The sequence below is a fragment of the Castor canadensis genome, chromosome X, assembly GCF_047511655.1.
Source record: "Castor canadensis chromosome X, mCasCan1.hap1v2, whole genome shotgun sequence".
Lineage (NCBI taxonomy): Eukaryota > Metazoa > Chordata > Mammalia > Rodentia > Castoridae > Castor > Castor canadensis.
This window is the reverse complement of record NC_133405.1, coordinates 125,052,031-125,077,579: the sequence shown is the minus strand read 5'-3', so window position 1 is coordinate 125,077,579 and position 25,549 is coordinate 125,052,031. Positions and strand designations below refer to the sequence as shown.

Genomic DNA, 25,549 nt, shown 5'->3' with positions numbered 1-25,549 from the left:
ACAAATTGAAAAAAACACAGAGGGACCTCAAATGGAAGAAGCAACTTAAAATTATTCAAGATATGGAAATCCCTGGAATACAGAATAATATCTAAAATCACAGAAAGCTAATATTCTGTGATAAGCCAATACCGTATGGAGATGCTCCATGATAGAATATGGCATAGCCCATTACTCAACCTTTTTTTCTTTCTTGACTTATCTTTCATTGTGAGATTCCACACATTGTCTTCAATAATTCAGATGAACTCTGAAAAAGCACTTTAGGTTATTCTCCTTTAAACATCCCCCACCCTGCCAAATACAGAAACCTTAAAGTATCAAGAACCCAAAAGCTACCCTTCAGCCCACACTGAGCACTGGTGCCCTCAGGAATTCACCACAAATATAGAGGAATCACTGTCATTATCCCTCCAGAACTAGCTTCTCTCCCTGGAGTGTGAGCTACCTTTTATTTGAAAGTTATGTATATGTAAAAGTGCCAGTGAATTCCTGCATTGTTAGAAATGATTCTTTTTCTTTGGCTCTTATTTAAAAATGGGAATTACAAAGGAATCTCCCAGGACTTTTTATTGTTACTTAATAAAACACAGTTAATAGTATAGAGTTCCTTGACTTGAACTCAAACAACGCAAAGTGTAAGTGTGAGTGATTACATCATCCTCCACTCTGCTCATGCTGTATTATGGAATAATGCAGCCTTACAGGGAGTGTAGGCAGGCCACCTATGAAATGATTGCAGCCTCTTTTCCTTCCGCAAGGAAGATCCTGGTGTCGCCATGAGTCGCCGCCCCGCCCCATGTCACCGGTATTGTAAGAACAAGCCATACCCAAAATTTTGCTTTTGCCCAGGTGTACCTGATGCCAAGATCCACATTTTTGACGTGGGGCAGAAAAAGGCGAAAGTGGACGAACTCCCACTTTGTGGCCACATGGTGTCTGATGAAGATCAGCAGCTCTTCTAGGAAGCCCTGGAGGCTGCCCGTATTAGTTCCAACAAGTACATGGCAGAAGCTGTGACAAAGATGGCTTTCATATTCGAGTTCGACTGCACCCTTTCCACGTCATTCGCATCAACAAGATGTTGCCCGGTGCCGGGGCTGACAAGCTCCAGACAGGTATGTGGGGTGCCTTCGGGAAGCCCCAGGGCACAGTGGCCAGGGTTCGCATTGGTCAGGTAATCGTGTCCATCTGCACCAAGCTGTAGAATAAGGAACATGTTATTGAGGTCCCACCCAGGACCAAGTTCAAGTTCCCTGGCCGCCAGAAGATCCACATCTCAAAGAAGTAGGGCTTTACCAAGTTTAATGCAGATGAATTTGAAGATAGGGTAGCTGAGAAGCAGCTCATCCCTGATGGCTGTGGGGCTAAATAGATCCCTAATCATGGTCCCCTGCACTTGAGGGCTCCCCACTGTGCTGTCCCCTCCTTAATCACACGCAACAGTAAATCATCCTGTCCACTTAAAAGGAAAATGATTACTGTATCTTGCCAAAGAGGTTGTCATTTTCACTTGTTGCTGCTACAAATGTTTCTGTGCAATCTACGCACTTTATTTTTTTGTGGTACTGGGGTTTGAACTCTGGGCCTACACCTTGAGCCACTCCACCAGCTCTTTCTTTGTGCTGGGTTTTTTTCCAGATAGGGTCTTGAGCACTATTTGCCCAGGTTGGTTTCGAACCATGGTCCTCCTGATCTCTGCCTCCTGAATAGCTAGGATTACAGGTGTGGCCACCAGCACCAGCTGCACTTCATTTTTTATTTCAATCCCCTTTTGTTATTTCTGTAAACAAATTTTGGTAACAAATAAAGGAATGCATACATAAAGGAAATTTGCTCTTGGAGAAAATCGAATGCTAGCATAGATGGGTTCCTATCAATAATTCAACTAATGTTGAATTAATCCTTATTAGAAAGCTCAGGATGTTTAACTGTACCAATTTAGTCCTCCTGCCCTTCAAAGAATTCCTTAAGATAAATAACCATGTAAGTTTGAAAACAAAATTTAAATAGCAGTAAAAGCGGCTGGTGGGGGAGTGGCTAGCTAGTTCAGTGGTTTCAACAATCTTCAGTACCAAAATAAAATAAAGGTTAAGTGACAGTAGTAGACTCGTTAAGAAAGATCTACTGGGGTGGTGGAATATTCTTGATTTAATTTTGTTTGTTTATTTTTTTACTCTTTTTTCTATGCAAGAATGTGGAGTAATAATTAAGGCATTGCTAAGGAAATGAACATAATTATTGGTTTGTAGTTTTATTTGTGGAGAAGTACTAGCAAGATGCATTTATGTCTAGAGTTTATTTTTGTCTTGATTAGGAAGTAACCTCATGAAATCAATGCTATCACAAATGGATTATTTATCTCATTTGTTTGCTGAAGCTCTGGGATCTTTATGGACCTGCACCTAAAGGAAATGATATTTCTCTATGTGAGGAGATTTAATATCAGTTTTGCAGAGATCTTTTCCTCCCCACAAGAATTGAGCCTCTGGGCTCTGTGCTTCCGTTTTTATCCTTGGAAAAGCAATATGTATGTATTATGGGATAATTTTAGCAATCCATTTATTATTTATAATCTTTAAAATATTGTATTTTCATGAGTTTATAGTGATTTTTCCCTCGTGTTGTGATTCAGACTCTTGAGATTCATGCAAAAATGGTTCAAATTCTCTATGCTCTGAGATTTAAAAAAGAGGTTGATAAGGCATTTGTAATGAGTAGGGTGCAGCTACTGTGACCCCTTTGACTTATTTAGGACATTTGTTAAAGGTCAGAGAGATGCTGCTACAAGGTGTTAATGGAATGAATGCTGATTTGAACTTTGAAAGGACATCACATCCTTTCTGCAGTAAATTTGGCTTTCTTCTCTCCCTCTCCCCTGTCCTGACCTCACTTTTGATTGTAAAATACAACACTATAACACCTAAGAGTGTTAGTGAAAGGAAATAAAATTCCTAATACCCCTACTATCTTTTCTGTTTGTTGCCTCCTATTCTTTGCCCATACACATTAATATTTTTAAACATAGTAGCAATCATAGTATATATACAATATTGTATTCTTTTTAGTTTAAATTTATTTTTAACTGGTACATAAAAGCATAAAAATTGTACATATCTGTGAGGTACCATGTAATGTTTGATGCAGGCATAAATTATGTAATGTCTGGATGAGGGCAAACATGTCTTTCTTAAAGGTTTATTATTTCCTTTTGGTGCAAACATTTAGAACCCCTTCTTCTAGTTTTTGAAGAGGACAGCATATTTTCATTATCTATAATGACCCTACTGTGCAGTAGCACACTTGAGATGTCTTGCTCCTACCTAACTATAACTTACTACCTATTGGGGTAAGGTTTTTAATGCTTTGTTCTAATTTTAAAATGTGTAAATAAAATTGTATACATTTGTCATGCATAATATGATGTTTTGAAATATGTACATTGTTGAATGGGTAAATTGAGATAATTGAACAAGTATTGCCTCACCATTTTTGTGGTGAGAATATCTAAATCTATTCTCAGCATTTTTCAAGAATGTAATGTAGTGTTAACTATATTCACCATGCTGTGCAATAGAGCTCTTGAACTTACTCCTCTTATCTAACTGAAATTTGTATTCTGCTTTTTATTGCCAGCTCTGTTTTTGAAAAGAGATTTGGAATTTCTATAAAGAAATTACAAAATGGAACTAAGGAGGCTACATCACTGGAGAGGGAGAGAGAGAGAGAGAGAGAGAGAGAGAGAGAGAGAGAGAGAGAGAGAGAGAGAGAGAGAGATGTTAATGTGAGTTTCAGGGTTTTCAAAAGTGATGTAACACTTACCTTAGATTTTCTTAACCAGACATTTGAACCCAACCATCTTGGCTTGGAAAAGGGTATGGCATGTAATTAAACTAAAATTTGTGAATGAAAGTAGAGCAGCATTTTCTTTCTGCCAGATTGCTAATTAAATGCCATGGAAGACTTGCATATTTAATTTTAGCCATGTAAAGAATGTGCAATAGTTGGTAGGCAAGAGTTTTGGCCAGGAAAGAAATGACTATATTTTTAGATCATTTAGCTACCTCTGTTAATCTATTATCCTGTGATGTAGCTCAAGTGTAGAAATGGAAGCATTCCTTGATCCAGAATTGGAGGTTCACTAGGTGAAAGAGCAAGGTGAGGGGACTGACAAAAGAATGGTTGAAGTTATGGGCCTTGTGGTTTTAGGCCAAAGAGGGAAGGAGATGGAAGCAGGTCAAGGTTGATAGATGAAGATGAAGTAGGGGATGTCAAAGGGGTGGAGTTTTCCACAATAAGAACTGACATGGTGGTAAAAATAGAGCAAGAGAAATAGAAGAATGGAGGGTTGTTTTCAGCAGGTTTACTAAAAGTGAAATAAAATGTGAAATGCAAGTGAGTTGGCTTATTTAAAAAGTCTGAAAATTTTTTTTTCATGTTGTGAAGCATTAGGACCAGAACAGAGAAGGCATGGGAATTGAAATTCATTAAATCATTCATGCATTAATTGAAGAAATAATATACTTAGCACCTCCCATATAGCAGACACTATTTTGGATGCTGAGACTATACCAGTAAACAAGGCAGAAAATTTTCTGATAGTTCGCAATTTATACTCTAGTGGGTACACTATATTTGAATGTTAGAATTTATAAAACGTATTCTGTATCCTACTTTAACTAAAATACTTCAATATCAGCCTGGAAAGCCAGGTGCAGATTTAGAATTCTTGGCCTCCTTAGGGTCCTGACTGTACCGAATCTGGAGGCACAGGATAAACCAGCCCCTGGCTCCTAGGCTTAGTCTGAGATCAATCTTCCTTTCTCTTTTCACCCCAGGATTCTCACACTACCATGAGGGGTCTTGCACAGTGTGGATGGACACTCTGTCTGCCTTTCCAGGCTCTGTCCACCATAGATCCGTACACTTGCTCTTCGATGACCTTATGGGACTAGGGATGGACATGCTCACGACACAGTCTGCTCTTGGAAAGATGAATGGCAAGGAGCCCTGGCTGGCCCTGGAAGGGCTGGTCATTTGGGTAATGCATATAGTCTAATTGAGGCACAGATTCTGGATGGGCACAGCCCTTGATGCATTGACTCCTGTCCTGTGGGGAAGGGTGTGACTGGAGGGAGGACAGAGCAGGGATCCTTGAAATCATAGGGCTCAGAGCAGTAGTGCCTTTGCAGGGACCTAAGGGTGGCACTTTTCCTTGTTATGTTTGAGGAGGAGGCTATAGGCTATTCCTATATCTTCAGGATTTGAACTGTGATGATGGAAGAGATACCAAGCTTCCGTTCTGTGGCGGGTCTATAAAAAGTAAAGGAAGGAAGAAAAGGAAACCAGAATGTATGGAGCATCTGCGCTGAGCCCGGCTGTGTGAAACACACTTTTGCTTGTGTGATCTAATTTAATCTTCCAAATAACCCTGGGAAGTAGGCTTGTACTTTCCTGTGTAAGGTTAAGAAAATAAACTCGAGAAGGTCACTTCCTTGCCCAGAGTCACACAGCCAGTGATCCCGGGAGCAGCAGCTCAAACCCAGGACCTTAGCTATTTCTAAAGCCCATATTCTTTCTATTACATCACAGTGCCTTTGAAAGTTACCCTCAAAGAAAGACTTCATTTGTAATGAGAGTGAAAAGCAATGCACAGAGTAAACTCCTACGCTGTTAAGAGATGAAAAGGACTGCAGGATTCCTGTCCTGAGATCCCCAGATCTCTCGAGAATCCATGAAGATACTACATGAGATAAAATCTAGACACTATGGAATGCACAAATCTAAATCATGCATTTTGAAGACTGTTTTTTTACAAATATAAACACCTGTGTAACCAGCCATCCTGATCAAGATATTTCCTCAACATAAGTCGCTCACTCCAGAAATTTCCCTGGCCTCTTTCCACTCTGACCCCACAACAGGCAGCCGCTGTTCTGGTTTATATCACTATGGATTTGTTTTGCCTGGTTTATAGCTTAATGTAAATAGAATCACACAGTATATATTCTTTTGTAACTGGCTTCTTTGGCTTAGCATGGAGTTCTCTCTCTCTCTTTTTTTTTTAAAGATTTATCCATATTGTTTGATAAAAGGGATCCTTTCCCTTTTATGGCTGTCATGTTCTGTTGTACAAAAATATCATATTTTTTTATCCCTTCACCTATTGATTGGGTTTTTTCCTATTTGTGGTTATTATGAATAAAACTGATATAAACATTCTTATACACATCTTTTTTCTCTTTTTTATTAGTGTACATTAATTTTACAAAGAAGTTTCACTGTGGTAGTTCCATGCGGTGCATGTCTTTTTTTGTGAATTCAGGCATTCATTTGTCTTGGGTCTGTACCTAAGAAGAGAATTGCTAGGTCATATGGGAGGTGTAGGTTTGACTTTTCAAAAAACTTTCAAACTTTTCCAAAGTGGTTATGTCTTTTTACACTCCCATCAACAATATATAAGAGTTTCAGTTCATAAGCTTGTTTTAAATTTATTTAATTTTGAAATATTTTAACTATAAAAAGAAAGGGTAATATTAATAACTGACATCCACATATCAACCACTCAGAATTTACATGCTAACAATTTCCTGTGTTTGTGCCAGACCTTAGTAAGTGAAATATTACAGATACACTTGGAGAATGTCTCCCCCATCTCCTTCCTTTTCCCCTTCCTGGAAGTTTGCATCATTCTGAAGTTGGTGTGTATGCTTCCCACGTCTGTCTATTTTTAAATCTGCAGCATGGTATATGAACCATTTCAATATTTCACTAAGTCTAACAAAGATGGCATATTTTCCTGTGATAAGTCTGGGCACGGTATTTGAAACAGCAGTCATCTTGGTAAATAAATCTAATCCTTTAAGCATTTTCATTTCCTGCTTATTGTTGTTTATTAATTTAATGTACATTAATTAGATTGCTTCCACCTGCAATTAATAGAAAATGAGTGTTAATTTTTAATTTTAAAAGGCAATTTATGTGGCAAATGAAAATCCTTTAAAGCTTGGAATCCTTATAGGGAAAGCGATGAGGAAGTGCTCCACATTGCTGTGGTGGGAGCCATATGAGTGGCACACCAGTTGTGACTTGCTAGGTTTTTACAACTATAGAATCCCAGCCCAGTACCAGAACCACATCTTCTGATGACCAGTCTAGAATTCTGATCACACCATGCACCTTCTGTGCCACCAATGGTGGTCAAAAATGGAGAAGGAAAAAAGGAGAGAAGAAAATGTGATGTGGAGGCGGGAGGAAGGAAAAACTTCATAAAAACAAGACAAGAAATGTGATATTTTAAGGAAGAGGTTTGCCCTTCATATGAATGATTCTTGGGTTTTGGTGTATATTTTTGGTAGCAGTGTGCGGTGAGTCACTAACAAAGAGCTTAAGACAGATGAGTTAACATAAATGGACCAAAATAAGCTGTGGTCTCTAGGCTGAGCAGCTGTTGGACAAACCTGCCAATATTTTATTTCCCAGAGACACTTGCAGTGGATTAAAGTGAGCAGGCACCAAGTGCCTCATTAGAAAATTCCATACCTTTCAGTTTCCCTAGTGCCTGAGATGTGATTATCCAGGGGAAAAGGGAAAGCCCCTGGCTATTTACTGAAGCTCTACTTTGTGGAAGAGGGTAGGTGGGTGGGGTGTGTTGGTGGAGGCACAGAGAGGCACAGGAATCAGAGAGTTTTGGGTTTCAGCCCTAACTCGGCCACTAGCTGGGTAAACAGGGGTACATTTTAGCCTTCTTTGCTGCTTTGTTTCCCTTCTTCTAAATGAGAGGATTGCATTGGATGATATCCTATCTCCTTTACAGTTTAAAAAAAATTATAGTTCACATTGAGTGCTTAACTTCAAAGTGCTTATTAAATTATTGAAGTTGTTTCAACAGTAGTCCCATTTTTTAGATAAAGAAACTGAGGTTTACAGAGGAAACCTGCCTGACATCACATAGCCTAGAGTCAAACCTGAGACTGTTTGGATAACTTGGCTTTCTTTTGTTTGTCTGGTTTTTTGTGGTACTCAGGGCCTTGAACTTGCTAGGCAGTCACTCTACCATTTGAGTCATGTCCCCATTCTTGGGTAACCTGGCTTTTTAACTACCATTCTGTGTTGCTCTTTCTCCCTTAGCAGGAAATTAGGAACACATTGCCTTCCCATCCTTCTTCCTCTCCACATGAGTTCTATCTGTTTGAAATCGTTCTGCTTCCATTGCATTGTAGTGGATTTTCAGTTCCTAATTGAAGCCACTTGGTGCATCCACGCACCACACGGTGGGTGAATGGTGTTAAAGCTAGTGAATCAAATTCAGATCACACACCTCACGTAAGACAGAAATAGTGTTGAACAGGGCACAGCAGGACATTTGATTCATAGACTCTTCATCAGCTTGAATATTTTGTACATTTTCTCCAGTGGACATTCTGTACCTAATGTTCCTATTGATGTAACTGGCAGAGATTTCTTATGAGGAGACACCCTGTTTGAAGAGCTGCTTCAATAACCAACTCGATCCTAATTTAATATGACATGACCACGGCAACGGTGGTAATGGTGGTGGCCCCTTTGTTTCCTTTCATAAATGATGCACTGTTACTCTTCCAATGAAGACATCAGATAATAGGAAGAACATTCTTCTCTTCAATGTAAAATAAAGTAAATACACTTTAAGATTGTGGTTGATGTTATCTAACTTGTGTTCAAGATGGGTCTTGAGATGGTGACTGGCAATCATATTTTTAAAGTCTGCAGGGTATATTTATGAGTGATACTCTACTTTTCTACAGTCATTTCTTTACAGTCTACATATATAGAAATGGAGAACCAAAGCAATATCTAATAATTAAGACAAAAAAGCAGTACTTCTTATAATATATACTAGGGTATTTTAAAGTTCAGAAACTTTAAACTGAAAGGGGAAGGGAACATACACTCAATCTTCTTTTCTTTCTTTCTTTTTTAAACCACTATGTTGAGGGATAATATGTGAAATACACTCAACCTTCTAAGTTAAAAGACAAATATTAAAGTATGATAGATTGCATTAATGACCTTCGTGCACTTTTTTTTGTATCTACATCCTTTACCACGTGACCTTGGAATTTCAGTCACTAAATTGGCAGAGTCTCTTTTTCCTCCCCTTGAATCTGGCCTGGCCTTGTGACTTGTTTGGGGCAATAGAATATGGTGGGTTAGTTCTTAGTGTAGGCATCAAAGAGCCTTGAGCGTTTTCACTTGCTTGTCTTCTGTGTTTTGCTGAGAACCTTCTGGAAGATGCGACCCAAGGAGTAGAGTTGAGTCACCCTGGTCAATGCAGCTGAGATTATCCTAAATCAGCTGAGCTGCAGCTGACCCTAAGGCCTATGAGTGAGTACAGTTGCAATCAGAAGCACTGCCCATCTGAAACCAACCTAAGTTGCCAAACCACAGACTTATGAACTAAATAAATGCTTATCATTTAAAGGCATTGAGTCTTGTGGTGTCTTATTACACAAAATTATGTGACAACTAGTAAGATATATAAAGTGAAACTTCAGTTGTCAGCAAAACATCCAGGAAGTAGCTAAAGATTGGGAGGATTTCAGGAAGTAGTAAGAATCAAATTGTAATTTAAAAGCATTCTGAAGTCTTTCCAAATCAACATGGTTATGGATCCTTTACTAACAGTCATTTCTGCATGCATGTACTGAGTCTGTTAGTGGCAAGACACTGTGCAAGGTAGAATGCCTAGTGAATAGGAGCTCAAGAAAAGCCAAAACAAATGGTGACCCTAATCTAGAGAGGTTGGCCATGGGAATGAAAGTGAGTCAAATGGCTGATGGTATTTAGGACGGTAGAGAAGGGTGAATTCAAGGAGTTGGTTGTGGAGCTGAAGGTCAAGAAGACTACCAATGAAAACAGAATGAAGTTGAAAGTCTCTATAAAGAGGAAGATATTGAATTTTAGTGATAGAAGAAAATACTTACATTATTAGACGCAGAAATGCTAGGAAATCAACATCCCCACCCCCAATCTACCAGCAGCAATTTTAAACCAATGACTTTGATTGTTGGAACATAAATACCCCAGATTTCTCAGCTCTTGGGTGGAATAATTGGAAAGTATGGATCTTATACCTTCCCACAATTTTCCTACGGAATTTAGCTCCAGTCACCTATAATAGCGCCTGGCTCAGTAATATACTTTCTCTTTGCTATCTTCATTTCCACTTACTCCAAGGCCACTAGACTTCTTTCTGTTCCTTAAACAAGGTGAGGTACTTCCTGCCCAAGAGCCTTTGTGGTTTCACTAACGGCCTGAGATGCTCTTCTTCTGACAAGTGTATGGCCAGCTTCTTGTCATTCAAGTCTCAGCTTAAATTTCACCTTGTTAGAGAAGATTGCCTGACTACTAAATGTAAAGTAGCTTATCATCTCACCTTCATTTTCTATACCACATTTTTTTATTATCAGATATTTTTCTTATGTGCTTGTTTTCATATATTGTTGGTGAGAGTATAAATCGTCACCACCCTTCTGGGTAGGTTTTTGGGCAATATCTACTAAATACACTTATGACCCAGCAATTCCATTCCAAAGGTATATATATATATATATATATATATACAAGAATGAGTGCTTATATATGTCAAGAGTCATGCATAAAGCTGGGTGTTGTGGTGCATACCTGTAATCCCAGCTACTTGGTAGGCAAGCAGAAGAATTGCAAATTTAGGGTCATCCTAGGACTTGAATAAGTGAGACCCTATCTCAAAAACAAAATAAAAACAAAAGGGCTTGGGGCATAACTCAGGTGGTAGAGTGCTTGTTTAGCAAGTGTGAGGCTCTGGGTTCAACCTCCAGTGTTGCAAAAAAGATAAAAAGAGCCATGCATGAATGTTTATTGCAGCTTTATTCATAATAGTCAAAAAACTGGGCTGGCCATCAATGAGAATGGATACGTAAACTGTGGAATATTGGTCAGTATATTCTACAATAGAATACTAAATAGAAATAAAAGAACAAACTGCTGCTATATACAACCACAGAAATCATGATGAATAAAAGAATATATCATTCATATGATTCCATTTATATGGCACTGGAAAACAGGCAAAGCTAATCTATGGTGGTATGAGTTGGAATAGTGGTTACCTCTGGGCAGGGGGATATTGACTGGGGGGAGACATGTGAGGCTGGATATATTCTATGTCTTGATGTGGTTGGTCGTTACATGGGTATATACATATGTAAAAAGTCATTGCGGGACAGAGAAGTATTGTGCTCACTCTTTGTAGGTCCTACATGAATTAAAAAAAAAAAAGCAGGAAGTCCATGACAGCCAAGGAAATCTTCTGACTTGGACTTTGTCCGACACACAGTATGACATCATAGTTCTTGTCAACTGAGTCAATGAAGAAATGTGGATTTGCATTTTATTCTTAAAAAATTTAACCCCAAAATTAAAGTTTTATAGAATATCTATTCCATGTGCCATACATTTTTGAGGAATCAAAGGTGAATCAGCCCAATAAGAAAAACACAACTGACAATATAAATATTGCGTTAATGCTGTAAAAACATGCGAAACAAAGTGTTAGCAGAGCTAGAAAGAGATAGAGACATTTCAAGTTCAGCTTTGGGGAAGTGAGATTTGGTGTGGCCCTAGATATATTTCTGTAGGTAAGGTTGGATAGGAGAGACACAAAGAGAGGCTGTGAGTGGCAGAGAACAAATCCTCTGAAACAGGAAGCCCCGGGCACATTCAGGAAATGGAGAATTCTGAAGTGGCTGAAGTCAGGGATAATGGAGAAGCGAAAAGTGAGTGTTTGTCAAAGCAGGTTGAGGCCTGCTCAGAAAGGGCCTGGGTAACTTGGCGAGGGGTTTGGCTTTCACTCCATGAATAGGGGTGAACTTTTAAAGAAGAGTAGTTTGGGAGAATTTTTATCCCTCCTAAATTAATATAAAAATATGTTCATTCACAGAAAAATCTGAAAGTCAGTATACATAAAGGATACAGACCTGATAGAATCACTGCTATTACTTTCATGTCAATTCTGAGATAGTGATTCACATATTCTCAGATTTACCATTTTAGGATTTACAATTCAGTGGGTTTTAGTATATTCACAAGGCTGTATAATCCTCACCACCAATTCCAGAACACATTTGTCATCTCCAAAAGAAACTCCATACCCATTAGCAGTCACTCTCCATCCACTTCCCCAACAACCTGGTCATCAATCTACTTTATGTCTCTATGGGCTTTTCTGGATATATAGGTGCACACACATTCAGAGAAAATGAGAGAGAGAGAGAGAGAGAGAGAGAGAGAGAGAGAGAGAGAGAGAGAGAGAGAGATGGGAAGAATGGCAGAGTTTTAAGAGAGGAACAAAATACACATACAATTTATACATTAAATTACATATGTGTCAATATCTCCTCAGGCGTTTAAACAGAGTCTAACTTTGTGCCAGAAACAGTTCTAGTAGCTGAAGATGCAAGATGAATTATATCTGGTTCTTTTATTCAAAGAATCCACATTATTTTAGGGCAAAGGAGAGAACAACTAATTCTAATACAATTTGCTAAGTTCTATGACAAGTGATAGGGAGAAGTGATGAGAAGATATTAATTGAAGTGAATATAATGCCAAGACCTTAAGCTGGGGTATCACTCCAAAGATGCTAAAGCTATCATGTGACATGGAGAATGCTCTGAAAGAGTACAATTAGAAAATAAATATCAAGGTTAACATGCCCCCCAAAGGGTCAGAAAAAATGGGTTTGGAACACCTGAGAAAGGTCTTGAATAGAAGTATATATTTAGGTGTTATCTATACAGAGATGATAGTTAACTCCTTTGGAGTGGATGAGATGGTCAAAGGAAATCATGGAAGATGGAAATGAGTAAGATGTACATCAGAGGCTGGGCGCCCATAGCTTTTGCTTGTAATCCTAGGTACTCAGGAGGCAGAGATGAGGAGGATATCCGTTCGAAGCCAGTCTGGGCAAACAGTTAGCTAGATCCTATCTTGCAAATACCCAATACAAAAAAGGGTTGGTGGTGGCCATAAAGGAAATGCAAATCAAAACCACACTAAGATTCCACCTCACTCCTATTAGAATAGCCATCATCAAAAACACCACCACCAACAGGTGTTGGTGAGGATGTGGGGAAAAAGGAATGCTCATCCACTGCTGGTGGGAATGCAAGTTGGTACAACCACTTTGGAAAACAATATGGAGGCTTCTTAAAAATCTAAACATAGATCTGCCATATGATCCAGCAATCCCACTCTTGGGGATATACCCAAAGGAATGCAACACAGGTTACTCCAGAGGCACTTGCACACCCTTGTTTATTGCAGCACTATTCACAATAGCCAAGTTATGGAAACAGCCAAGATGTCCCACTACTGACGAATGGATCAAGAAAATGTGGTATCTATACACAATGGAATTTTACTTAGCCATAAAGAAGAATGAAATTTTGTCATTCACAAGTAAATGGATGGAACTGGAGAACATCATCTTAAGCTAAGTCAGCCAGGCTCAGAAGGCCAAAAATCGCATGTTCTCCCTCATATGCGGACTTTAGACCTAAAACAAATGCAGTAATATCATTGGACATGGGTTACACGCTAAGGGGAGAATGTACATGGGAGAAATAGGGAAAGGTAGGAAACCCAAAATTTGAAAGTGTTTAATGTGCCCACTGTAGAGGAGTGAATAAAGTAATCTTAAGCTGAGAGAAGCCACTATGGGAAGGTGACTGGGAAGTAGTGAAGAGGTCAGGTAGATGTGAATCAATTCGGGTTGTAATACACATGTGCATGGAAGCAATGATAGGAATCTCTTTGTATAGCTATCTTTAACTCAAGCTAGCAAAAACACTATGTCTTATTATTTCTTATGTTTTTTCTTCAACAAAATTGGAGAAGAGGGCAGAACAGGTTCTGCCTGGAAGCAAGGGGAGTGTATGTGTGGGGGAAAGAGATGGCCCAAACAATGCATGCACATATGAATAAATGAATAAACAATAAAAATTAAAAAAAAATCCATCAAAAAAAAAAAAAAGGCTTGGTGGAGCTGATTAATGTCTGAACCCGGCCTACCTGCATTAGTTACTTTTACTCACTCATGGCCAAAATACCTGGCATAAACAATTTAAGGGAGGAAGGATTTATTTTGACTCATGGTTTCGGATGTTTCAGTCCATGGTTGCTTAGCCCCGTTCTGCTTGGGCAGAACATTATGGCAGTGGGAGAATGTGGCAGAGGAGCTTCTTCACCTCATTGGGGACTGGAAGTAGAGAAGAGGGCACAGGAAGGGGCCAGGGCAAAATATAGCACCCAAAGGACACACCCTTGCTGACCTATATCCTCCAATTAGGCCCCACTTCCTACCTTTAACCACCTCCCAATAATGCCATCAGATTAAGAATCCATCAAGGGATTAACCCATTGGTTAAGTCAGAGAACCTCATGATCTAATTATCTCTGGAAATGCCCTCAAAATACCCAGAGCTGTGCTTTACTAATCTCCTAGGTGTTTCTTGATCCAATCAAGTTGACAATCAATATTAACCATCATACCACTGTATGCCAATATCCATGGCAGACATGTCTAATTGACCATACAGCCTCTGAATCCTTCTCAATGCATGACTTCAGGTAGCTATCCATTTCTGGTTTCTTCACAAAATCTAGGTGTGGTGCCCAGGAACAATTGTGGGCCTCCAAGAAAGAGTGAGCTTCATGGTTATAGGCACAGAAAGAGCACCCAAGAAATCAGGGAAAGTACAAAGAGAGAAGGGGATCCTAGAAGGAAGAAGAGTATTTCAAGAAGGAAATATAATATTTGGCAAATGACTGAGCTGAGAATTTGGGAAGTTCATGAGATCTGAACTTGGAAGCCTTCTGGAGAAAGGTTTCCTTAGAATGGTTTTGAAGTGAAATGATGGTGGTTTGAGTAAAGAAGGGGTGGTATTTCCAAATTCTCATCTATAAGCTGCCTTGAATCCATCTGGGGAGCTTCCAGGACATACCCCAGAGCTAAGACCTCAGGCTGCATTCTGGCTTGCAAGGAGCATTTTGATCAGGGTTATCTGCAAGGCTGAGAGAGGCTAGAAGCTACTGGTAGGTGCTTACGATAGCAGATGCTGCTGATGTCTCTTTCACAGACCTTTAGCACTTACCATTTGGTACATACCACTTGCTTTACCTGGAAGCACATGTGACTCTACCTGAGGACTTTCTCTGGCCACCAGAGCATGCTTGACCTGCTTGTCAGAAATGTCAGAGAGTGAATTTCCTGGGGATCAGCCCTCAGCCAATGAAGGACAGAAGTTCGTAGACAGATAGCTCAGTTTCTTCATTTTTCAGGGGGAATAACTTAAGGCTTGTTTTATATAGAATCCCAGAAGTTCCCTCTAGGGTTGAGTATGAGATGCCCAATGTACACTCACTAATGCACTCTCTATTGGCTTTGCTCCCTTCTCTGTCTCATTTTCTTGCTCTCTTAGTATTCCCTGAGATCATGGCTCACCTAAGGTATTAGTATTCATATCCTTGTTTCAAGTTGGTTCTTGGAGGAACCCAGAAGCCATGATACTTACAATTCCATTCTTTCTTTCTGGGCACACAGAACAATTATCTAGTCCAGTACCTCTTGAAGTCTGGTTGAGCCCATGTGACTGGGCTGTGACACTTTGGTAGAAGTGATAAATGTCACCTCTGAATCTGGTCACAAAACTCCTGGTGTGATCACCTCTCAATCTTTCTATTCTATGGTGATTTCAAATGCCATGCATTTAATAGTAACATCAGGACATAGAAGTTGCTAATTGGAACAGACCTACTCAGGAGAGCTGCTCCTTCTGTACCAGATTGTGACTTGAATGAATAAGAAATAAACCTTTACTAAGTTAAATCATTGAATTTTTTTATTACAATAGCCAGTATTAATTACCTTGACTATTTCACTTCACCTCTTTGTCGTCCCTCTTCCAACTCCCCCAAGTTAGGGCTCTCCATCCTTTTTTAAAAAAACATTTTATTTGTATGTATTAGTTATATGAATATATTAGTTGTTTCATTGTGATGTCCATCAATTGATGAATGGATAAAGACATTGTGGTACATATAGATACAATGTAGCATTATTCATCCATAAAAAAGAATGAAACTATATTGTTTGCAGGAAAATTGATGAAATGTAGGATCATCACTTTAATCGACATGCGCCAGTCTGAGAAAGAGAGATACAGTGGGTTTTTTCTCACACGCAATCTAATGGTTAAAAACGAATGACAGGAACGTTAAACAGGTTCTGTTTGGCATTGGTACCAGTGGAAGGGTGAAAGGAGAGAGTGAAGGGGGAACAAATATGGTTGAAATATTTTATACACATGTATGAAAATAGAACAATGAAACTTGTTGAAATTGCTTTAAGAAGGGAGGAGGGGAGATGAATGGGAAGGATAGAAGGGGTGAGTTTGATCTTCATTTTTTTTTTAAAGACAGCTTTTATTTGCTCAGTGTGGCTGATAGATAACATAGCTGAAAATGGCTATGTGTTAAAGGCAAGGCATATGATTAACTGACTAAGGTGCTCTAAATTGTGAGCAATAAGTACCGAATTAGCTTCTAAAAGATAGTTCTGTTTTCAAATGGATTCCTGAATGGCGACATCTATGAAAGGAGAGATTGTCAAACATTGGAGACTTCTTGCTCTCGCATAATCATTGACACAACTTATTCCAGCTTTATCTGTGTTGTCTAGAAGCAGAAGAAAGAGGGATCAACACTTCCAAGAGGTTGCCGACCTCTGGCATTTAGAATAAAGTCCAAACTCCTTTTCCCCTCCAGCTCCTTAATTTCACATTTCCGGGTGTCTCCCGTTGACCCCAACCAACATTCCTACTCTGAACTTTGACACCCTACCCCCATGAAACCTCTGGAATCATACTGCTCGCCACAGGGTGTGCCTTCCCACCTTGCCACTTGGCTCTCACTGTGCCCTTTGCTTGTAGTGCCCTTTCCTCTCTTCTGCTTCTTTTAGACTAAAGGGCTCAATCAAATTCTGCCTCTTCTGTGAAACCCTGAAACTCCATTTTGCCTTCTCTTTTGCTACTACTTCTTGTATGACATTCAGCATTTATCATTTTTTCTGTCTTTTTATGTGCTTGTGTCCTCTCTTCTGAACTAACTATAGACTATTTAGACAAAAAAAAAAAACCCCAAAACCCCCCTATGCCTATTTGTCTTTTTAGTCCCTTTAGATTTCAGTATAGTGTCAGGGACATGATTATTTAAGGTAGAACTAGAAGATAGATAGAGACATAGCAATTTAACTTGTTAAATATCACAGATGTAAAGTCTTGTTCAGATGTGCTTTAAACATACTTTCATTTGGAAATACATTAAAACTTTCAGAAAGGTTGTAAGAATAAAAGTAGTGCAAATAACAGCTGTATACATTTTACCTAGATTCACTTATTGCAAACATTTTATTTCATTTCTATCTCTCTGTCTATCTATCTATCATCTATCTATCTATCTTCTCTATGCCCATGTATTATTAGTGCTTTGCTGAGTCATTTGAAGGATAAACACTTACATTATGGGCCTGTATCCTGAAATACTTCAGAATACATTTCCTAAGAATAAGGATAGTTTCTTACCTAATCACAATAGAATTATTAACTTCGAACAACTTAATATTGCTAGCACACATTTGTTTAGTCTTTTGTTCTCATTCCAATTTTGTCGATCTACCTAATAATGTCTTTTAGGCATCTTTTCTCTCCAATGTCAGATCCAAGACTGGGTCAGTTATTGCATTTGAATGTCAGCCTCCTTAAATCTGGAATATTTCCACAGCCTTTCTTTGTCTTTTATGACATTGTTGTCTTTCATTTTAACCCTCAATGCCCTCCCTTTTAAAGAATGTCAGACTTAAAAGTTGGCAGGCTATTTTATATATGTGGAGTTTCTGAGTAGTGTCATAATTATTTCCAGTGCAAGACTCCAAATTTAACCTCCTTTTATTCTCTTTCTAAACTTGCAACCATCAATGACCATTTTATTTTTAATGCTGCTGTACAGGAACCTTTGTTTTTATTCACAATACCTTTCTCAGTTAAGTGGAGCTGGAGTAGAAAAGGAAATCACAAATCTCTTTCTCCTCCAGCTTCTGCTGGGTTGCAGGCTGCAGGGGAGGAAAAGTCAATAGAGGAAGTGAGAGAGTAAACTGAGAAGTTGAAATCAAAGTGGTGGGCTGCTGAGTCTCAGCTGTGGTGTATCTCTTGAAGTCAAAGCATTTTTACAGACAGCATTCAACCGTAGTTAAATAAAATCCCTATGCTGTAGAAAGGGAAGGCATTGGTAATTTCCGTTGTCTATGAGTAGAAACAGAGATACTGAGAAGCTCAATGGCTTTTATACTTTGAGTTCGAGAGGCAATGAGAAATCATGGAACGAGAACTGATAAAGGATTGAATCTACAAGGAGATTTGGATCTATTTATTATCATCGCTGCCAAGTTATTGTGTAGTTTCAGCAAATCACATCATCCTTGAGCCTCAGTATTATTATCTGTAAAATTAGGGTTTAGGTGGACTAGATTTGCTCTGTTTCCTTCAGCAAGTCTAATATTCATTGGTAATGAATTCCAGTATACATCCACATACATTTATGAACACTGAACGTACGTTTATGAACACTGGGCTATGTGCTGCAGATCTAATTATTGGTAGAGCCTAATCTTTGTTCTCAAGGATCTCTAAGCATGTTGCTGGGGGACAGGCATGTGAGTAAAGAATTGTAATTCAAGGTGATAACGGGCAAGTTCAAGTATAAGGGTCTTGCAAAGTAGACAGTAAGCAACTTTCCGTGGGGGAGTAGAATGGTTCATAGAGGAAGGGACAGTGGTTGTTGAACTGAGACTTGAAGTGGGGACAGGGCATTCAGGTGGCTGTGGACTGTACATACTTTGGATTTGCTGGAACACAATGTGTTAGAGATAAACTGAGGGTAATGAGGCTGGAATGATAGCTAGGCAGGGGCCAACTCTAGGAGGATCACTTTGTCAGGAAGAAAGGAATTTGTGCCTGGGCAGAAAAGATGGGACTGACACTTGTAGGAAAGAGTTCAATGGGGACTCTATTGCAGAAGATAAAGGATTGTGAGTCATTGGGGGACAGAAGCAACAGAGGGATTGGAGACTGTTTAGTAGAAAGACAAGAGAAAGCTCAACATTTGGCCGTGGGCTGGACAGGGGATTGTCACAGGAATTCCTTGTTATTTACTAAAATAACAAGGAATTTGCCTTGCTATTTACTACAATTGGGAGTGCCCAAGGGGAAGTTGGTTTGGAGAATGGGTAATGAGTTCAGTCAGTGCAGACTATGTTGGTCGTGAGGTATGTATGGGACACCCAAGTGCAGATTTCCTTGCATAACAAGGCAGTTATGCATATGTTCTGGTATTCAGGAAAGAAGTCTGGGCTAGAGACAGATCTAATGGTTAACATGTTGTAGGTGTGAACAATGGCACCCAGGGACAGTGTAACTCTAGAACGGATGGTGACAAGGGGAAGAACATAAATTCTGTTGTTGTATTAGATCTGGATTATTGCTTGCTGAAATCATACTAGCCATATGGTATCAGGCAAGTAACTTTGAATCTGTTTCTTCATTCTTTTAAATAATGACTCCAGGGTTGGGGGCATGGCTCAAGTGGTAGAGTGCCTGCTTGGCAAGCACAAGGCCCTGAGTTCAAACCTGAGTACTGCCAATAAAGAAAAAGAAGAAAGAAATTTGCTGTTTAAATGATGACTTCACTTTGTAGATTTGTCAGAATTTGAGATAAAAAACAATCCAACTGATGGAATTTATAAGAGGAGCAGAAAGGGCACCCTGAAAAACACCATTAATTGAATTTTATTCTTCTGCTTCCTAAAGGTGTCAGAAGACAATTGCTAAATTCCCTGTCCCCTACTGCCTTTCTTGCTCTGTTAGTTACAAGTTGCTTAATTTCTCTGAGCCTTAGCCTCCTCCTCTGTAAATCAGAGATAATAACAACTCTTCTGGTTATTTCGGAGACTTCTTTTGAAAATCAGTGAGATAAGGTTTGTGTGAACACTGCAAACTGCAATATAAATGCTAGTTTTTATAAATATATGTACAATCCATCAGCATTTTCTATGCTGTTACAGCTATGGAGTGTCTTTCAGTATGAACACTAAAGAGTTTTTTAATTAGTCAGAGATAGAACTGGAACAAAACTGAGGGTTTCTGTCTCTCAGCCATAGTTATGCTAACCACTGTGTGAGGATTTCACTGGCCTGGCATTTACCTTCCAACAGATTGGTAATCATGGGTCAGCAGTAGATGTAGGTAGGAAGGAGGAAGTACAACTGTGGATTAGAGAATTTGTGAGACCACCAGGTACCTGGGATTTGCTTTGATCATTTGGGGTTTGCTCTACTCTGCCTATAATGGGGACAAATCTGCTCTTAATGGTATGACCTCAACTCCTACTCCAAGTGGAAAGATAATCCACCTGCATAAATAGTAGCTCTAACACAAAGCATGCTAGCATCCAGAAGACCCTCAACAGATGTTAGTTCACTGGACATGGGAAGATAGCAAGGCAAGGCAAGCCCAGGCCCAAACTAGCTCTTTGTTAGAGAGAGACCAGGCCAGGTTCTAGTCTGGAGGTAATGATGGGTGGGATCAACTGTTCAACTCTCAGTAAGGTTACTTTTATTTTTGTTTTCTCCCAAAGTGGCTAATAAGGCATGCAGATGATACAGATAAAAATTCAGGGATGTAGACAGATGCAGCATCTATCACCTGTCTCACTTTTCTTAGTGATCTTGGCAGCCTGAAGACAGTGAGATATTCCCTAGAAAAGAGGAACCCACAGTCATGGGCCCATTGCCTTTTTTTTGTCTTGAGACAGGGTCTTACTATACTATGTAGTTCAGGCTGGCCTAGAATTCATGATCCTTCTGCCTCAGCCTCTGGAATGCTGAGATTATGGGTATGTACCACAATTTTCAATTCCCATTGCCTTTTAAACTCCAGAAACAACTCATAACAACCAAATAAGGCAGTGGTCTGCAACACAACTCATCCTTTCACTCAGGGCTAAAGCCCAGATCTGGTCAATGAAATTTTTGCTAGGACATCATGGGGAAATTGCTTCCTATCTGTGCCCGGACAGTGGGCCTTAAGAATTTTCCATTAATGTTTTCTTATAGGTATTCCATAGCAGGCCTAGCCATGACCTATGGCATAGAGTTAACCCTATGTTTCCTTTTCCTCCTTCCCTCCCTCCCTCCTTCCTTCCGTTTTGAAATAGACTTTATTTTTCAGAATTGATTCATACTTACAGAATTGATTCATACTATAGAAAAATTGAGCCAAAAGTACATATAGTTTCCATATCCCTCATTCACTACTCCCCACCCAGCACACAACTTCCCCTATTATTATGGTCTTACATTAGTATGGCACATTTGTTACAATTAATGAACCTATTTTGACATATGATTAGTTTGTGAAGATTTCCTTTGTTTTTCCTCTGTCTTTTTTTGTATTTCAGGATCCCATCTAGGATACATTGTTACATTTACTTATCGTGTCTCCTTAGGCTCCATTTAGCTGTGACAGTTTCTCACATTTTTCTTAGTTTCGATGACCTTGACAGGTTTGAGGAGTACTAGTCATGTACTCCTCAACTGGAATTAGTCTGATGTTTTGTTCATGACTGGATTAAGGTTATAAGTTTGGGGGAAGAAGACCACAGAACCAAAGCGCTATTTTCACCACAACACATCAAGGGCACACACTGTCAAGATGATTTATGACTTTAGATGTTAACCTTGAGCACTTGGCTGAGGCAGAGCTTGTCAGTTTTCTCCACCGTGAAGCTACTTTCTTTTATCCCTTTCCATTCTGTATTCTTTGGAGATCACTATGTGTGGCCCATATTTAAGGAGTAGGGAGTTATGGTCCACCTCCTTTAGAATGGAGTAGCTACAAGATTTATTTGGAATTCTTCACATGGGAGATTTGTTTCTTCTTCCTGGTTTGTAATTTATTTTATTGTTTGTTTATACCAGTATTGACCCATTGATATTTATTTTATAGTGTGAGTTATAATCCAATCCTACTTTAATTATATTGCTGCTCAAACTGTTCCCCCATTGGCCACTGTGAGCTCCCCCAGCTGGCTCTTGTGCATTTTGACATGTGTGTATCATGTGTGTGTGTGTGTTGAGCACTTTCCTACACTATAAGTCTCTTTTAAAAAATAAAATTATTAATTTATTTACTCAACTCAAATGCACTGGTACTGTATACCAGGTAGAGAGAATTTAAGAGTGAAGAGTGAGCAAAACCTAGCCTGTGTCATCGAGGCATCCTTGGGAGGCAATGGAAGGGAGGAGAGACAAGCAAGAAAAGAGATAAAAAAAAATGTTGGCAGAGGGCGGAGCTCAGGCTGCCTGACTCAGTTCTAGGTATGCACCTTCTCTGTTTTCTCCAAGCATGTCTGACCGGTTCTCCTAGGAGAAGCTCCAATTCCACGTCCTGGATTAGCTTCTCTTCTTTCTCTTGGTCTCTGTTCAGTCCCTAGGCTGGGTAGTATTGCAGAAAGAGCACGGCATCCACCATGGATAAGCATTCATTAGCATCAATGTTGATATGGCTCTTGACTGTAGCAAAGAAGGATGAGAGCAGCCTTTTCATAGCCCTTGGCAGCATTTTTTGGCAGAGGGCATGGGATGGTTATGGAGACTAGGAAGGGAAAGTGAGTGAGAACTGCAATAGCATGAATTTGATTTTATTCCTTTCCAACCTGCAGCCTTATTGAAACTCAGGGTCCCAGGAACCTGTGCTCTCAGACGGTGGCTTTACATTCCGAAGCCCAGCTCATGGCCAACTTTTGGTTAATCGCCATCTGAGCAGGGATTATTTTTAGATCACCCACTATACGTTCTGCTACTCAGTGTTATATGATCGTGTCATGAAATCCATGCCCTAGTACATTAACTAACCTTTTGAAAGAACCTTTCAATAGCGTCTCCCCTGGCTTCCCCCTTCACAAAGAGCTGGCAAAAAGCTCCCGGACTTGAGTGCTAAATGTTGAACCATTAAGAACACTGGCAAAAGCTATGAAGTCATCAAGTATTGACCTGAGAGAACATTTAGCACCATCTGATTTCTCCATCCCGACATCAACATGAAACACCTTACATGCCAATGAGTCACTTTCCCTATTTAAGTTCACAGGGTTTGTCTAAAATAGCTCCCTTGGTACAAAATGGAAATAAAGCCCAGGGATTATAATGGTGAGTTAGTTGAGTGGTAGATTCAAGTTTTATATTTTCATCATAAAAAAAGAGGCTTTACCAAAATTAGATTTTTTGGGGGGTGGGAGAGGGATGATAGGGTGGAGGTGCCTTCTTAGTCACAGAAGCCCTTAGGAAATTAGAAATCCAACCTACTTATAATTCATTTTCTCAATATTATATGCTCTCTAGCTGTAGTGTGAAAAGTTTGTTCAAATGTAGATTTCAGTTCCACTCTGACATGTTGATTTAGTTGGTATAGTAGATGATATGTGCCCCCCTCCCATTTCTACAGCCCTTATCCCAGCCTCATCTCCAACTTCCAGTACCTGATTTTTTTTTTCCCCTGAGGTTCTTATTTTGCAGGCCAGAAGTGTCAGGGAATTAATGCCATCCAGTGCAACTTCAACCAATAACTGAGAAGTGCTATCCAAGCCAATCTAAGAACTGGTATCCCTCTCCTCTTCAGTGGCACGATTCTGAGATGTGTGTACTATATTGTTTTCAAAGTTTCCAGTGGGACACGACTTAATTTACCCTAACTGGCTTGAGAGTGCACCTTCTATTGGCTGGTTTCTCTTTCCTGTCTCATTTTCTGGGACTATCTCTTATATCAACGTTCTGCAATCAAATCCTTGTCCGTTTCTGGAGGATCCCAAACTTAGACAATTGGTCTGAGGCTGAACCCAGTAATTAGCACTTTTAACAAACCCCTAGGATGATTCAATACACCTAACATGACATTTTTGAGAAGCTGTGCTCTGAGACTTTTATAAGAATATTAGCATTCTTTTTATTGGTTTATCATTTTTCTAGTACATTTGGATTTCATTTAAGTACTCCAGCTATTTTTTACAGTGTCCAAGTTGGGATGGGGTACAAAACCAGATCCTGCCCAGCTAGGTCTTCCCAGGAAGTCAGAGTATATGAAGGGGACAGGTAGAAAAATTGAAGGGAACCATCTCTGAAAGAGCTGCTTCAAAGAAGTACTGTGGGAGAAGAAAGAAAAGTCCAGGAATGAAATAGGACTGACAAGTGTTTAAGCTGTAGGGTGTTTGGGTCACAAACTCGAAGTGCTGAGCCAAAATAAAGAGGCAAAAAGGCAAAGGAATGGACTGAGAATATAGTAAGATTGAAGGCCTGTTCAGGATTAATCAGTTGAATACCAGTGGTCACTCTGTGCGTTTTTGATGTTCTTCTCTGGGCTGAGGGTAGACCAGTATAGAGAACCCTTAAAACAGACTAAATGAGATAATGGCACACACACAGTATAGTGTATTCGTATGTGTGCACACACACCCCTAAATTGAAAGAGCTGGATATTAAGAGACAATTTTGAAGAAGACCTCGTGGGAAAACAGAATAGTGCGGGACATTCTTAGAGTTATTTTTCTGGTTTAGTGTTATTTTTATTCTTTATTACTTGTCTTTTCAGGGTTTAGAGCCTGACGTAGTCCTAATCTGGCCCTGGAACACACCCTCAAAATGCTCAGCAGGCAGCAGCCACCTACCCATCAAACTATCCTTTGTCTTGAATCCAATCTGGAGTGTCCATTCCAGCCTGTGAGCTGATTTTTATTTCTGTTAATAAAGTTCCTAAATGAACACCAACTCATGTGACTAAGGTCCTCCCAGGCCTCCTCTTTGAAGGATCTGGACTATCCCTTGCTGCCATTCTTATTGCTCTTGCCCTGAGCCTTCTGCTCTTGGACAACTGCCCAGTAGATTATCAGATAACTTTGACTGTTGGAGCCAGCTGGACAGGTCCTGGAACATTGTGACATGGGTTACTAGTTGTGTTTTTTGGGACTAGCCTATGGACCACTCATAGTGTTATCTAAGCCCCACTGAACTATACTGTGTTGCTCCAAGATCCCAGTATACTTTACAGCCGAGCTTGTATGGCTAACTGAGAAAAAAGCTTTAGAAAGTAACAATTACAAATATAAGCTCTACCAATTTATCTCCATGTATTTTCCATTGGTGTTTCCCATGACCTTTGAAGAGTCCCTGGCGCAGTAGGCATTCAATCAAACTTTGTTGAATAGGGGAATGATATGATGTTGACAAGGAAGGAAAGAAACATGGCATGTCACATAGGGAGCTTTTCAATTAGCTCAGATATGTATGCATTATAAATGGAAAGGGGCCTAGACATAACTGTTTAATGAAGAGTCTCAACTCAGTGGGAATACAAACATGAAAGTG

The 25,549-nt window shown here is 39.5% G+C and overlaps 1 pseudogene; it reads left to right on the top strand.

Annotated features, from left to right (window-relative positions):
• Positions 1–779: 779 nt before the first annotated feature.
• Positions 780–25,549, top strand: part of LOC109675434 (large ribosomal subunit protein uL16-like) — a 62,820-nt pseudogene continuing 38,050 nt past the window's right edge.